This window comes from Equus caballus, chromosome 27, assembly GCF_041296265.1.
Source record: "Equus caballus isolate H_3958 breed thoroughbred chromosome 27, TB-T2T, whole genome shotgun sequence".
NCBI classification, from domain to species: Eukaryota; Metazoa; Chordata; class Mammalia; order Perissodactyla; family Equidae; genus Equus; species Equus caballus.
In genome coordinates this window covers 29,997,112-30,012,858 of record NC_091710.1, presented here as the reverse complement: position 1 = coordinate 30,012,858, position 15,747 = coordinate 29,997,112, and positions in this window count along the sequence as shown.

The following is a 15,747-nucleotide window of genomic DNA, read 5'->3' as shown; positions in this document are numbered from 1 at the left end:
AAATAGTTGAAGCAGTAAAACAAGGGAAGCCTGAGGTATCAAAAAGACACACTTCCTCTTACATAGCAGTACTGAGGGCCAAGCCTGCATATCCGTGCAATGTATGAAGACTATTTTCTTGTGACAGTGTCAGAACTGGAAAGATCTATACATGTCACCTAGGCCATTCATCATCTCAGAAATGAGAAGACTTAGGAAATGAGATTGAAGTGCCTTACCTGGGGTCACAGATCTAGTTATTGGTATGACCAAATTTAGAGGTCTTGTCTCCTGGCTTTCAGTACTATGCTTTATTATAACTTTTTAATGTGTAACCTAATTTGTTCCCGATAGGCTTGCAACACACAGTGCCTGAAATTTCAAGGTTACTCACTGTTTGCCTTAAGGCATCAAATGTGTCATTTGAAATTTTAGGACATGTGTAACACATTATTAGAATTACTCCCACTTGTTCTATCCCTTTAACATGGGTTATCATGAGGTGCAGTCTATCTTCTGGAGAAGAAGGAAGGAGAGAAGAGTAAAACGTAGGAGAGGGGCATGGAGGAATGTGAGGGGAAGGACCACTTAAAAGAGTTAATAATGACTTTGCCTTGGACCCAGTTACATGTAGTTGTTGCCTTCTGGGTTGACACCCTTGGACATTAATCTTCCTGTCTATTTCATCTTTGCTGGGAATGTGTGGAAATATGGTAGCCTGTTGCCCTTTTCCTTTATGTAACTTTACCTAATTTTTTTATTTTGGTTGAGATGGGTTGCTCTATAATCTTCACTTGGTGTATGCCATACAACCATGTAATATTCTACATATTAGAATACTCTATAACTATAAAAATGTGTTTGATAAGTGCTAAGCTTTCATGCTCATTGTGAAAGTTAGCCTTGAGACATTTACGTGTAACACTAAGAGGATGGTAGAAACCAAGCAGTCAGGTGGATTTCAGGGGATTCTTCTCTCGGACAACTTGGGCTCTTCTCAAATCTGTTACTGATTTTATGAGACCTTGGAAAAATTTCATTCTCAGTGAGCCCCAAACTTTTTAGTAAAATAGAAAAAAGACTGATATTTTTTGAGACATTTTTATATCTTTAAATGCAGAAGCATTTTATGAATGTATAGTTGCTGTCATTTTTCAATGAAATCTTTATCACTTGGTGAAATTATACTTTGGTAAGTATAAACATGCCTAAGTGCTCACCCCACACTCCAGAGGATGTTCATATTTAAGCTTATTATCATCTCAAGTATTAAGCATCTCACACCAGTGGTTTCATCTGACTTCAAGTCTCTAGTGAGCCCTTGGGAGCTCAGCCCTGTCAAAGGAGGCTCAAAGGGAGTTCAGAGCTCAGATCCACCGAAGAAGGGAGAAACAAGATAAGGAATAGATCCCTGATAAAGGAGATGAAAAAGTCAAATCCACTGCCAGTTTTAGTGACTGGCATAGAGAGGTGGCGGCCGGATAACTGTCATTTTGTGGAGTCATGGTGTTTCAAAGAGAAGAATAGAAGCCTCTTTTCTCCTTGTAATTATTTCTATGTGCTCTGCTTCTCCCACCTTAAGCAGTCTACTTGGATTTGTCAAGTTTGAAAGCAAAAAGAAAGTTGAATGTGCATCTTGGATGTATATTTTTAATAAAAAGGACAGAGACAATTTGAATGGTATTCTAATAGTGACCATAAAAACTAATTCATCCTTTCCTCTCCTGCATCCCCACCCCCAAGCACTCACTTTCCCTCTCTGACTTCTTGAAGTAGACTTTAAAACTAATGAGAATAAGCACTTCATCAATGAAATACTCTAAATATGGCAATGTAGGCTTACAAAGGTAATGGAATTGGATAGATTGCATATAAAAGAAGTCCTCATGTGGTATGGAAGACCAGGTATTAGCTCTGGTTCTATCAAGACCTTGCCAGGCAAACATCCAGAAAATCACATAACTCTTAGTGTTTTGTCATTTGTGTCTGTTAAATGGGGATGATAACCATTCTAATAACTGACATTTCATGAGGACTCTTCATGTGTTAGATGCTGTGCTAAGAGCTTTACAGGCACTATCTAATTTCATCTTCACAACCAATTGATGAAATAGGAATTTCCCAAAGAAAATGAGGTTTAGTAATTTGCCTGTGGTCACAGTCAGTGCATAGTGAAGGGAAAATTCCAAGCCAGGCAGTGTGACCTCGGAGTTTGTCCTCTTGTCCTCCTCATCCGGTCACTGGAGGTTGCATGAAATACCATTTGTAAACTTGGAAATTAAAAATAGTCTCGATAAGAAAGTTTTTGTTTATCATTTCTATTTTTAAAAAATAGATTATAATCTCAATAAGGATCATGGTATTGAAAAATTTGCTTCCTAAGGTCTGAGGTAATGGCTTTGAGAAGTCAGGCAGGAATGATTTCAAAAGCACTTGACTTCCTCATTTCCCTCTGTTGCTGGGGGTAAGTTAGGGATGGTTCTAGGACTTCTTCCATGGAACTAGATATACGAGCAACAGGAAATGAGAAAATGTGGCACTACTGCACGGTGCCAATAGAGTAATTGGCATTTCATAAAATCCTCGTGCCATATTATTTCATAGTGTGCAACATTTAAAACAATACATATGCATGCACACATACATGCAGACACAGACACACACACACACACCTTTTGTCCTATCTTGGGCTGTCATTTCCTTAGGTAGCCTTAATGATAGGGGCCATCCTGGCCCAATTCAACCATTCTGAAACTGAAAAGTATTAGGACATTACAGTATCTGCCAAATCTTGGAGAAAAAAACCTCTTTCTGTGCCTCATCACTTCATGACTGTCTTATAGGAGCATCATTTCTGCCTATATCCCTTTAGTAACCAGACTTGATTCTGGTGTTGCTGAAGTGCTATTAAACTGATAATAAGATGTATTTCCTTCTAGTAAAGGAAGTCCTGAGGAAGCAGGAATGGAATTATTTGAGGGAACTTATATGTACCATATAAGTAGGCTGGATGTGCCAGCCAACAAGCTCAGCACTTTGCATTCATTGTCTCATGTAATTCTCATCACAAGCGCTGAGTTAGGTATCGTTATCTCCTTATCACAAAGAATGAGAATCTCAAGGAAGTTTAAGAACTTTCCAAAGTCATTCAGAAAATAGACGTCAGAGCTGAGATTCTAACTCAGTCTCCTAGACTTTGCATCCTGCACTTGTTCTGCTATGCTAGGGCTCAGCAAGCTCCAGGAATGGACCAAATCTGAACTGCTGCCTAGTTTCGTAAATAAAGGACTATTGGAACAGAGCCGCCCTCATTTGTTTACATAATGTCTATGGCTGCTTTTGCACTACAACAGCATGGTTGAGTAGTCACAATAGAGACCATATAGCCTGCAAAGTGTAAATTATTGACTGTTTCTTTACAGAAAAAGTTTGCCAATCCCTGGACAATACCAAAACACAATAGATTCCGCTCAAATCATTTATCTCAGTGTGTCTACATTTTTGCATGTATCTCCAAAATCCAATGAGTTCAGGCCTATAGACTTCCTGTCTTAAGCCCAGCTTCCCCTGTATACATTTGTTTTATTCTAGGAGGTAGAAGGAAACCTGAATTCTAGACAAATCTCTAATAATGAGTTATGTTTAAGAGGATTCTATTCCACTTTGTATTTCCAGAACGTGTTTCTTTCATAGAAATCAAAGTACTTCCTAAACCTGTGCATTGAGCAGGCGGATGGAAAACTAGTATCCTTTGGCAGAGAGGAGAGAGGAGTTATTCTCCTGGGAGAGTGAGTCAGCTCTTGGGTGAACCCATGTTACGTCATCCACCAGTTCTGAGTATAAGGTCATAGGAATGAGGTCTTTGGGCATCAGGGTCTTCAAACTCTTACATTTCTGAGGCACATTTCAGGTTCTGCATATCCTGTAGGCTATGAGACCTGAGGATAAAACCAAAAGAGAGGCAATGCAATTATAGCTGCCTTAACTGCTGCCTAGTGGCCCAAACCACCCAGGCATGGGCAGGATGAGGTGGCTGATCTGATTTATCATCTGTGTCCTTTCTCAGGTGGTGATAGACATGCTAGAATCTCAGTTTTTAAATGAAACCGGATTGCAGTGTTAGAAAACAGATAAATAAAGGAAAGGTAGAGACATTTTTAAAGGAATTTTGTAACTTCCAAAGTACAAACATAGAAGTATTTCTGAATTAGTAAATAAACTATTATAAAATATTTTTTGAAAAAGTGTCACTTTATTCATAGTAACCCATGTGATTCCAACTAAAGTAATTCAGATTGTGTAAAAGTAAGGGGCTATCTCAGTGAATGTACAAAACACTGATTAGTATATCAATTTAAAAATACTTAATATTAAAAATGCTTGAAAGCATTTTGTGAATAGGAAGTACTTGCGTGAACATCTACTTTGCAATTTTTAATGCCATTCATTTTCTCATGATCCTTCCCTTTGTTTTTTTATTAATGATATCAAAGATTGTTTCAGTCAAGTCCATCTCCAAGTTACTTGAGTTCATGTTCATGTGTGGGTATTTTTTATGAATTAGGTATCCAAAAATTTGCACATTCTGTGGCAGAGTCAAAAATCTCTAAATTAATAGAATGGGAGAAAACATTTGCAAACCATATGTCTGATAAGGAGTTAATATCCAAAATATAAAAGGAACTCCTAGAACTCAATAGCAAAACAAACAAACCAAAAATAAATAACCAGATTAAAACAATGGGCAAAGGACTTTAATAGAAATTTCTCCAAAGAAGACATACAAATGGCCAACAGGTATGTGAAAAGGTGTTCAACATCAGGGATCATCAGGGAAATGCAAAGCAAACCCAAGTGAGATATCACCTCATATCTGTTAGGATGGTTATTATTCCAAAAACAAAATATAAGTCCTAGCAAAGATGAAGAGAAATTGGAACCCTTATGCACTGTTGGCAGGAATGTAAAATGGTGGGTAGGAATGTCAATTAGCACAGGTTAGGGACAACGGTATGGAGATTCTTCAAAAACTTAAAAATAGAGCTACCATATGATTCAGCAATCCCACTTGTGAGTATTTACCCAAAAGAATTTCAGCTAGTGTCTTGAAGAGATATTTGTATTTTTATGTTTTATTGTAGTATTATTTACAATAGCCAAGACATGGAAGCAACATAAATGTCCATCAACAGATAGAGTGGGTAAAAAAAGGTGATATCTACATACAATGGGATATTATTCAGCCTTTAAAAACAAGGAAATCCTACCATATGTGACAATATAGATGAACATTGAAGACGTTATGCTGAGTGAACCACTCTAGGCTGGACCAAAACATCTAGTCTCTCACTAAGCACTATCAAAGTACTATTTCAGTCAAAGGGATAATAGTGATACATGTGTATATAAAATGTTACATTAAGAAATTACATGAAGAACATTAAGTAAAAGAGATTCCAGTCTCAGAAGGACAAATACTGTAAGATTCTACATATATGAGGTATCTAAAATAGTCAAATTCAGAGAAGCAGGGAGTAGAATGGTGGCTTCTAGGGGCTTGGGGAAGGTGAAATGGGGAGCTATTATTCAATGAATATAAAATTTCAGTTTTACAAGATGAATCAGTTCTTGAGATCTGCTGTCCAACATTGTGCCTATAGTTAACAATAGTCTATTGTACGCTTAAAACCTTACGAGGGTACATCTCATGTTAAGTGTTCTTACCACAATAAAAAAAAACTCTAAGTCAAGTAAAAATTGTTTCGAGGCAGGCAAAATAGCTTTAAGAAAGCTCATGCTCTGTTATATGCAATTTTAAGCTTCTTTATCTATTTATTTATTCATTTATTTTATTTTGTTTAGTTTTTGAGGACGATTAGCCCTGAGCTAACATCTGCTGCCAATCCTCCTCTTTTTGCTGAGGAAGACTGGCCCTGAGCTAACATCTGTGCCCAATTTCCTCTGCTTTATACATGGGATGCCTGCCACAGCATGGCTTGCCAAGCAGTGCATAGGTCTGCACCTGGGATCTGAACTGGCGAACCATGGGCCACCAAAGTGGAACATGCAAACTTAACCACTGCACCACTGGGCCAGCTCCCAATATATGCAATTTTAATAAACGTGATATCTGGTTTCCCAGAATATAACAAATTGAATATCAGACATTAAAAATGAAAGCAAGACTAGTAATCACAAGAGCTAAGATTTGTTGACTGTTTATGCTTTGCAAGCATTTCATCTTTATAACAACCCAATGGGTTTGGTATTGCTGTTACCCCTTTTAACAAGGAAACTAATGTGCAGGAAGTGTAAGTAATTGCTCAAGTTTGTAGGGCTGATAGGAGGCAGAGCCAGGGTCCACAAGCAGTCTGGATTCTTAATGCCAATACTCTATTGTCTCCCCAGAAAACACCACTCTCACCTCTCAGCTTCTTCTTGATAATGTGTTAAATTACTGATGTACCTAACGACAAGCTTAGAAATTTAGATTATGTTTCCTACGGCATACTTAAGAATACAGGTAAATATTGGTGCATGTTAGAAAGAGTCCACTTAAATATGATTATGTAAATGTAGATTTATCTTTTTTTTTTTGCTGGGAAAGATTCACCCTGAGCTAACATCTATTTCCAATCTTCTTCTTTTTTTCCCTCCCCAAAGCCCCCGTACGTAGTTGTATATTCTAATTGTAAGTCCTTCTAGTTCTTTGTATGTGAGCCACCACCACAGCATGGCTACTAATGGGTGAGTGGTGTGGTTCCGTGCCCAGGAACCCAACCTGGGCCGCCGAAGCAGAGCGTGCTGAACTTTAACCATTAGGCCATCAGGGCTGGCTCATATTTTTCTTTTTTAAAAAGAAACAAGCATCTGTGTTCTAGAAAATTTACTTACATGCATCACTTTGTTCCCTAACAGTGCAGAATAAATGAGTTGTCTTTGTGCACTTCAACAGTCAATGGGTTTAGATTCAAGCAGGAGGCATTTCAGCCATAAAGGGCAGGCTCAGATGTTTAATGACTACTAATTGATGGTGATGAGATCTTTAAGAATAAGAAAAATAAGTTGTCTTCTGGAAATGGCTCTGGAATCCGCCACCCCCACCATTTTGAGGTTGTGGGTAGACATGACAGTTTTATGATGTGAAAATAATTTGTTCTAGAGAGAAAAAGTTCAATCAACCATTTAGACTGCATTATGCTGAAGAGTCAGTCATATAGGACTTTAAAACTATTTTGACAGCTTGTTTTGACTGTCTGTAAATATATTCTCCAAATAATCTCAGAAAATGTCTCAAAGTATATAATTAGTATTTGGTTTAATTTATTGTCAGCTTTTGCTTTACATATTTAATCCAACTTGTTAACCTTCTTTGTGGTCATTAATGCTTACCAGAGAATAATATTGTATTTAGTTTTGTAATTATATGTGAAGTTCAGGATCAGGATTAGTCAATATTTTTACATCTTCAAATTTAGAAACCTAGTAGAAAGTCTTACATAGACTAGCAAATGTTTGCCTTTCATAATAGAAATTTAAAGAGTACTCTAGTTTTGTTTATGCATTTTTTAGTGGTTTTTCTTGCTATGAATTTTAGAAACACTAAATGTCCCTTTAGTCATGACACACCAACAACCTCAATGACCTAACGGGAGAATTTGCAGAGCAATAACCTTCCAGCTTGTGTCAGCCAGAAGTAAAAGGGGAGGTGGTAGTGGTGAATCTGTTTTTATTACTTGATGCTTAATCATAATGAGTCAGAGGCTTTTATGAGAAATCTTTAACCGTCCCATGAAAGATTTGCTTGCCAAAGACATACAGATTTCTGCTTTTTTAGAAAAATTGTTTAGGCCCTGACTGTGTGTATATAAGAAATTGTTTGTTGAAAAGTTTAAGTCATTTTACACTACATCGGATGTCACCCTGTTCTGAGTTCACTTTTCCAGTGTCATCAGATTCTATAAAATGTGATTTAAAAAATTCAATCCTGGTCAAAAGGAGTCCATTGAAGGAAATATTCAATATATAAAATTGTGGTTCAAAAAATGCTCAGTCACCATGTAGGTAACTGTGTGATGGTGATGCTCTTTATAGAAAGGCCACTATAGTGTCTAGGAATTCCTTAAGTGCAAGGTAGCTTAGTGTTCAAACTCTGAAAACACATCAAAATTACTAATGGAACTTGAAAATATGTATGTCAGGGCTCCTTCTCAAAATATGGGAAGGTGGACCTTGTGCAGATGGAACTACTTCCATTTTAACTGTACCCATCTGGGTTCTTGGAAGTGGCAAGTACTTTGTGTGCATCCTTCAATATCAGGGCAGCCCAGTTCTATGCACTTTGAAATTATGTTAAGAAAGAACCACATCTTAGCTCTATAGAAAATTCCAGATTTCATTTGGCAATTCAAGATATAAAGGCCACTTAATTTATTGTTAGACATTAATTTAGTAGACATTTCAATTTATTAGACAGTTAATGGATTATATATTCTGCTGCTCAGAAAAGGGTAAGACCTGCTCATCTGGCAGAAGGAACTCTCTGAGACCCTATATCTGCTAGAAGTCTGCCAGGGGACACCCTTCTAGCTTGGTTTCATGTATAAAGAGCTAGCTCACAAAAAGGTCAGTATTCTAGTAGCCTTGTATTTAAATGGCAAGGCCTGAGATTTGGCCTCTCCATCATTTCCTCTGCTGGTGACACAGACATTAACTCTGCTGGTGTCCGTGTTGATGAAGTTCCAAAGCCATCTGCATCCCAACTATGCTGAAAAGGGAAATTGATGGCAGAGGCAAATAATATCCATTTAGTTGTGGGGGTAAATGTTTTCCTTGCTCTAGGGTGGTGCAAGCACTTTATGCTTTGAGGGAATAGTTCAATTTTGTCTTTTCACTGGCTGGAAGTGCCTGTTGAAGGAAGGCATGACTCTCGTAGTCTGGAAGCTAGCTGTGCAAACTGATCTACAGTGGGCTACATCATTTTCAACTTAATACTGGGTGCTTCACGTCTAAGTGAGGGTCCCATAGATGTCCTGTTTCAGTGGTTTCAAAGTTCTAAGAGCATGAGGAAAATCCAGACTGCTACAGCTGCTGCTTAAAGTGACTGGGCAGTTTGAGTGCCTCAATTTTTCCTACAAGGGCAGGCAGAGTCAGGGTCCTAAGTCTCCTCCCAGTGCTTTCTCAGGCAAGTACAGGGGCACAAATGTTTCATATTTTCACTACAGCACAATATACAAGTGTTTTTACGTTTAAGTTAGGATTAAATTAAAAGGAACATATTCACGTGGCAAACTCAAACAGTATGGAAGTATATATATGACACGAAAAACTAAAATCTCTCTTGACATCTTACACTTCATTCCTTCCCCTTTAATTCTGTTGTCTTGAACAAACCACTATTAAAATTTGTTATATGTGTGTCCAGAAATGTTTTGGGTGGACACAAGCGTGCATATATGTGCAGATCGATAGCTATAGTGAGATAGCCAGCTCACTAGAGCCCTTGAATGGAAATAGGGCAATTCTTCAAAAGGCATATCTTCCCTAAAGCAAACATTAGAGGACATCTCTGGGGGAAAAAAAGTCATATTTACCTGAATCTGTTCTCCAATTAATTAACATAATCTGTGACTGGCTTTTCCCCTTCCAAATAAATGAATGTTCTCATCTGTAGTTTAGTGTTATTTTACATGAGCTTCTCTTTCTTTCTGGAGGTCCCTATTTTGATGATAATTAAAGATAAGAACACAGCAGGGTCTCAAATATGATCCCCAGGTGCCAAAAATTTTCAATGCATATTAAATGAAGTTCAATGTCAACTCACATGCACCTCAGATAACAAATGGATTCAGACAGCCCAGATTCCTGAGTCTCTGCACGGACACCTCATATAGTAATGAAGTCATCGTAAATTCATGCAATTGAAATCCTCTCTGGTTTGACGTACTTGTTGCTTTTCCATGTACTTTTAAACACCAAGATCCTCAGCCAAGATTTTTAATAGACAAGAAATGGTTTTGATGTTCCGCATTAAATCAATCGAGGGAGGTTAGACAAAACAGTATTTGCACAATTTCATGCTGTGAGGGTGACAGGGTGGTGGGTGAAATGAATGAGTCTGCAATGGTCATGACTACAAAGTTGTTTTCAAATGTCACTTTCTTAACAAACACAGAAACTTGACACTCGACAAGCAGGAATATATTAAGGCCTTTTCAGAGAGAAGCCATGGGCACTCTCACAGGTGCACATTGGCTTTTTAGGATCACACCTAAGCAGCGGGCTACATCATGTATGTTCCTCTTCCTCTTATCAGCCTTTAACCAAGTTGTTTGGCATCTAAGATGCCACCTGGTAACTGGATTCGAATCCTGTGATCTCACGTTTTGCCAATTACTTTAGGAGGTTATTTGAGTGTTCTCAAACACCTACATTTTTTTCCTTTTAATTATCACTGAACAGCTAATCCTAGCCCCAAGAATCAATGCCCTTCTCATATTTACCTAGATATCCTCTTTAAGCCCCTTTGGGGTTTTTTTCATCTCACTTCCATCTATTTTCTGGTTATTTCAGGAAAACCTCTTCTCACACTACTTTCTGGTCTATTCCATCTTGTCTCTCCTCTCTTGACCATAAAATAAAATGTGTCGTGAACAAAGGTAAGTGTCTGGATGTCCCTAGAAATATTCTAAAGTGGCTCAAAGAAAGCAATGTATCACTCTTTTGAACTTGCTGTAAGATCTGCTCAAATATTTGCCTTTCCCTTTTCATCCCATTAGAGCAAAATCTCCCTCAAATACCTTAGATCGATTTTTCAGTTAAAACAAAGTTTTTCCGCATTGTGAATGATGAGGTTTTTTCTGTTTTTTATGTTTTTATATAATCTAAAATCAACATGAACTATGTTTATACTCAGAAAACAAAAAGACCTATTACTTAACCTTTATGGTATGTTTTCAAATTCTAACTATAATATCAATATTTTTAGCTATAACATAGTATATGTATAGATTTTGGCCACACCATAGGTGAAATAGGTTTCTTTGTTTATTTAAACTGAGACACAACTACTATCTATAACATATCTTTTGTGGGAATATGCATTCCAAGGTAAAACAACTATTTCAAACAAATCCAGTTCATATGTTGCATTACTTCAATTTTCCAAAGATGACTAATTTGGGGGATTGGGAAGGGAAAAATAATCATTCAGAAAAAGGCCACCAGACTTTCAGAGCAAGGTCCAAATGTTATGCATGTTCGTATCCTAGCAAAGTGCATTTAGTTAGTGTTAAATAACTCTGTGTTAGATAAATGAGTTAGTGAGTGAATGAAGTAAGCATCAAAGATATTGGCTTCTTCTGTGGCTTCTTCTTTCTATGTGGGACAGCCTCCTGCAAGCCAGTTGACATATAGCCATTGGCTCCATGAGTTCACCTCTTATATTGATGATATTTATAAGATTTCATCCAGATACCTTAGAGCATATCCCTAGATATTTTAAAGATATTTTTTGAATCAGAATCCCATGGATTTACTTCTGTGTTTCAGCCTTTAATAGATCTGCATCCCTAGGGACAAGACATATCTTGGCAGACCACATGGGTATGCAAATTTCTCATCTTCCCCTTAATAATCTATCTTAATGGAAAATCATTGAACTTATGAGTGAATTTTGTTAAAAATCCATTCTCTAGATTCTGACACTAGAAATTCCAAATTTATACAAGAGGACCGTTGGTACAGACTGAAAGGAGAACTGGTACCAGATGAGGAGGATTGGAGGCACCGCACACAGGAAGCATAAAAGAGAGTTCCTCCCATCATTTTTTTATGTCTCCTTGCAGTTACTTTGGAAACTTCACAGAATATTTCTAGATAACCAGGGCTAGAACTGAGGGGTAGGACAAGGTATTCAAAAATATGAGAAGAATGAGAGGTCCTGGATCTTCCATATGATACATATGAGGTGGTTGCATGAGTAAAGTGCTCTTTGAATGAGAAACAGGCAGCATCTGGAGGAAGGAGAGGAATAGATGGATAAGCCCTGGAGGTGTCCAGCTGCCAGTCTCACGTGAGCCCTAATTAGTGGTCTTTCTTGACCCCCAACTGACTCCACAGTAGACTGCTGGGCTCGTGTTGACTTTCCTCATTAGCCATCTTCTTTCTGATTCTCTGCCTTCACGATCTGACGACTTGCAGTGACAGGACTACTGCTGACAAGATGCACATTTGATTTCAAAATGGATGCGATAGGAAAGTATCTTCCCCTTTTTTGTAGGCGTCTATTTGAATGAACAAATCTTCTTCCTCCAGGGTTTAGAGGAAATGGGATGAAGCATTTCATCACAGAAGAATGGAGGGGGTGGGCAGGAGCTCTCCTTGATGTCTTCCCTTCCTCAGGGGAAACCATCTTTTAAGGGATTTCAAAATGTATCCTGAGTGGTCCCTGCACACCATCCTATCTTCTTTCCCAATCCTGCTGTGTGGTTGCAGAGGACACAAAAAATAAACACTGCCATAAACAAACAGAGAATAGTGAAATGTAAAACTGCAACAGAATATGTTTTTTACTTGAACTTTGAATCATTAGACCCAAACATTCTCCTTTTCTCCTTCCAAAGTTCTAAAGTGTTGAAGATTTGTGTTTTCTGTGAGTTGGGTGCAAATCCATTCTCTTAAGTTCATAGTTCTTGTTGGGAAAATTTTGAAAAGAATTCTTCCCTTCTTACCCAGACAAGCAATGACTTCTCTTTGTTAGTTACAAAGCCCCATTTCTGATGAGAAAGATAGACAGGTGGATGAACATCTGTTTACACTTAGTTAATGAAGATGTGGAATTTCTCTTACAGACTGAAAGTTTACTCACACAACATCTAGCACCGGGCCCAGGAAGTTCTCATTAAAAGTCTGATTAGGAGATGTGAGTTCTAATCCTGGATGAAAGAGTATTTACCCTGCCTAGGCCACTGTTTTCTCATCTATAAAATAATAAAAATTAATCACTATTATGTATTATTATGCTATAGAGTAATAACTAATATAATAATATATTCTAATAAATGTTAAAGCCCCTTTGATTATATTATGTATTGGGTCCTTGAGGGCAGTGACCACATCTCTCTAGATAAGCACTGTGTCCCCACCTCTCAGCCCCGTGCCTTTCCCATAGCAGATGCTCAGTAAATATTTATTGAGTCAGTGTTGTTTGTGTTCAAAGAGAATATTTAACCTCTTACTGTCTCAATTTCCGCCTCCCCTTTCTTGGTCTCGTGTCCACTATTAGTATATTGACGTCCCCTGGGCTCTATTTCCAGGAACCTAAATGAAGCTTTTCTTTCGTTACTGGGAAATGTAACTCAGTTTTTTAGAGAAAGCATTTCATATTGACTAGCACATCCCAGGTTGGACTCCCCATCGCCACATTCACACATACACATAATTTGTTTCTTCTCTCTTTCCACTTGGTAATGCTGTGATAGTTGACAGACTACTATTTCTTCTCCAGGAATTCTGAACTAGGAGCCCATAAAACCCTGGGAGGGCTTGTGGCAGGGCTTGTGAGAACCATAGTTGGACTTCAAAGGATCCATAAATCCTGATATTGTATGAAATGTGTGTGTCCTTTTATGGAAAGAGGATTGGATTTTTTTTTTTTTGCCAGATTCTCTAAGATACTTTGACTCATGACAGGTTAAGATTTGCTCCACTAAATGAGTAAGTTCTAGTCATTTAGAAAGTCCTGCAGGCTCTCCTTTGTGACTGCCTCAATTTCTTTAAAAATCTCTTACCAGATAATAAAGAAATCCATGTTATGTCTTATAATTCCACCCTACAGCAAGACCAGCTTAAGTACGTCCTTAAAGCTTCCACCTCTCCATCTGAGGGTGCCTACTCCCAACACACCCAGGACAGGAAGCCCATAACTCGTATCCACCAAGCAACATCCTCTTTACATTTTCCTGTGCTACTATGTCTTGCTACAGTGACACCGGACAAGTAAATTGCCCTCATTTATACCATCACTTGTGAGAAAGTGGTGTTTTTACCACAGTGAACTTGGGGTAGGCAGTGCATGTCAAGGACACCAGCCTTACAGAACTAGAGGCCCATTTGGGGGAATAGTAAGAAATAAGGAGAGATACAGTGGTGTAATAGAAGGGATACTAAATTAATACTCAAGCACCACTCTTGAGACTACTATTGGCATACTCTGGACACTAAGGAATTGCTTCAGCTCTTTGGCTTGATTTTCTCATTGTGGGGCGCAGACATTGGACAGGATTATCTACAGTGTCTTCCAGCTTTAGTCTCTGTAATTGTGTGATGCTGGTTGACTGATGTTGAACAAGTTAATGGAAAGTCCTAAAGCCTTAAAGACCCAAAGTTTTCTGCTTAACAGGAAATTAAACAAATCCAAAATATTGAACAAATGAAGAAAGGAGCCACTTTAATGGACAGGAATACTTAGTATTGTAAGGATCTCATTTTTTCCAAAATTGTAAAAATATAACTCAATTTTGATTTTTTAAACAAATGAGTTTCTTAAAATTTTGCAAATTTCTGGAATAAACAGGTGAGAATAGCCTAGCCCTTCTCCCACCGAAAAAACAATAACTAAGAATAATAAAAATTTGCAGTGCTACCTAGGAAAAAATAATATAAAGATACAAAAACTAAAACAGTATGATATGGCACAAAATAAATCAATGAAATAGATCTGAAGGCCCAAACAATCAATCATCAATAATAATTACAATGATAAAATTATGCTAATTTTGTACTTATAATTAAAATAATAATTAAGAAAATAAGCAATAAATAATGTTAATGTTTTAAATTTAAAATAATTGTATGTATAATAAAACTATAATAAATTTGCAATTACAGAGCTATAATAATTGTGTAGGTATAATATTTGACAATTGTGATTAATTATAATAATAAATTAATAATTCAATTATTATAGTAATTAATAAAAAGAAAACAAACAGCCCAATAAAACATAGGCAAAATATTTGAACATATACGCTTCATTAAAGATATATGGATAACCAAAAAGCACATAAAAATATGCCAAACATCACTGGTGATTAGGGAAATGAAAATTAAAACAAAAATGAGATTCTCCTAAATATCTGTTAGAATGTCTAAAATTAAAAAAATTGACTATGGCAAGCATTAGAAAAGATATAGAGGAAATAGATCTCTTGTACAGTGCTGGCAGGAATGTAGAATGGTACCACCACTTTAGAAAACATTTTGGCAGCCTTCTTAATAAGTTAAACATACACGTCCCATATAACCCAGCCATTGTACTCTCAGTATTTACTCAAGAGAAATGAAACCACGTGTCCATACAAAGGCTTGCACATGAATGTATCATAACAGCTTTATTTGTAATAGCCAAACATTGGAAACAACCCAAATGTCCATCAGCAAGTGAGTAGATAAACAAATTCCTGCATGTACATTCAATAGAATACTACTCAATAATAAAAAGGTATGAAATACTGACACGTGCTACCACATGGATGATACTGAATAATTACGCTGGCTGAAAGAAGCCAGACTAAAAAACAAAGAGTGCGTACTGTATCATTTGTTTATATAAAATTCTAGAAAAGGCAAGCTAATCTACACAGAAAACTGACTCAGTTGTTGCCTGGAGACAGGGGTGGGGAGATTGAGTTAATCTAGCAATTTAAAAGATAAAAGAAACTGTAGAAAGCTATGCAGTTATTTATCTAACCTTCAATGAAAGAAGTC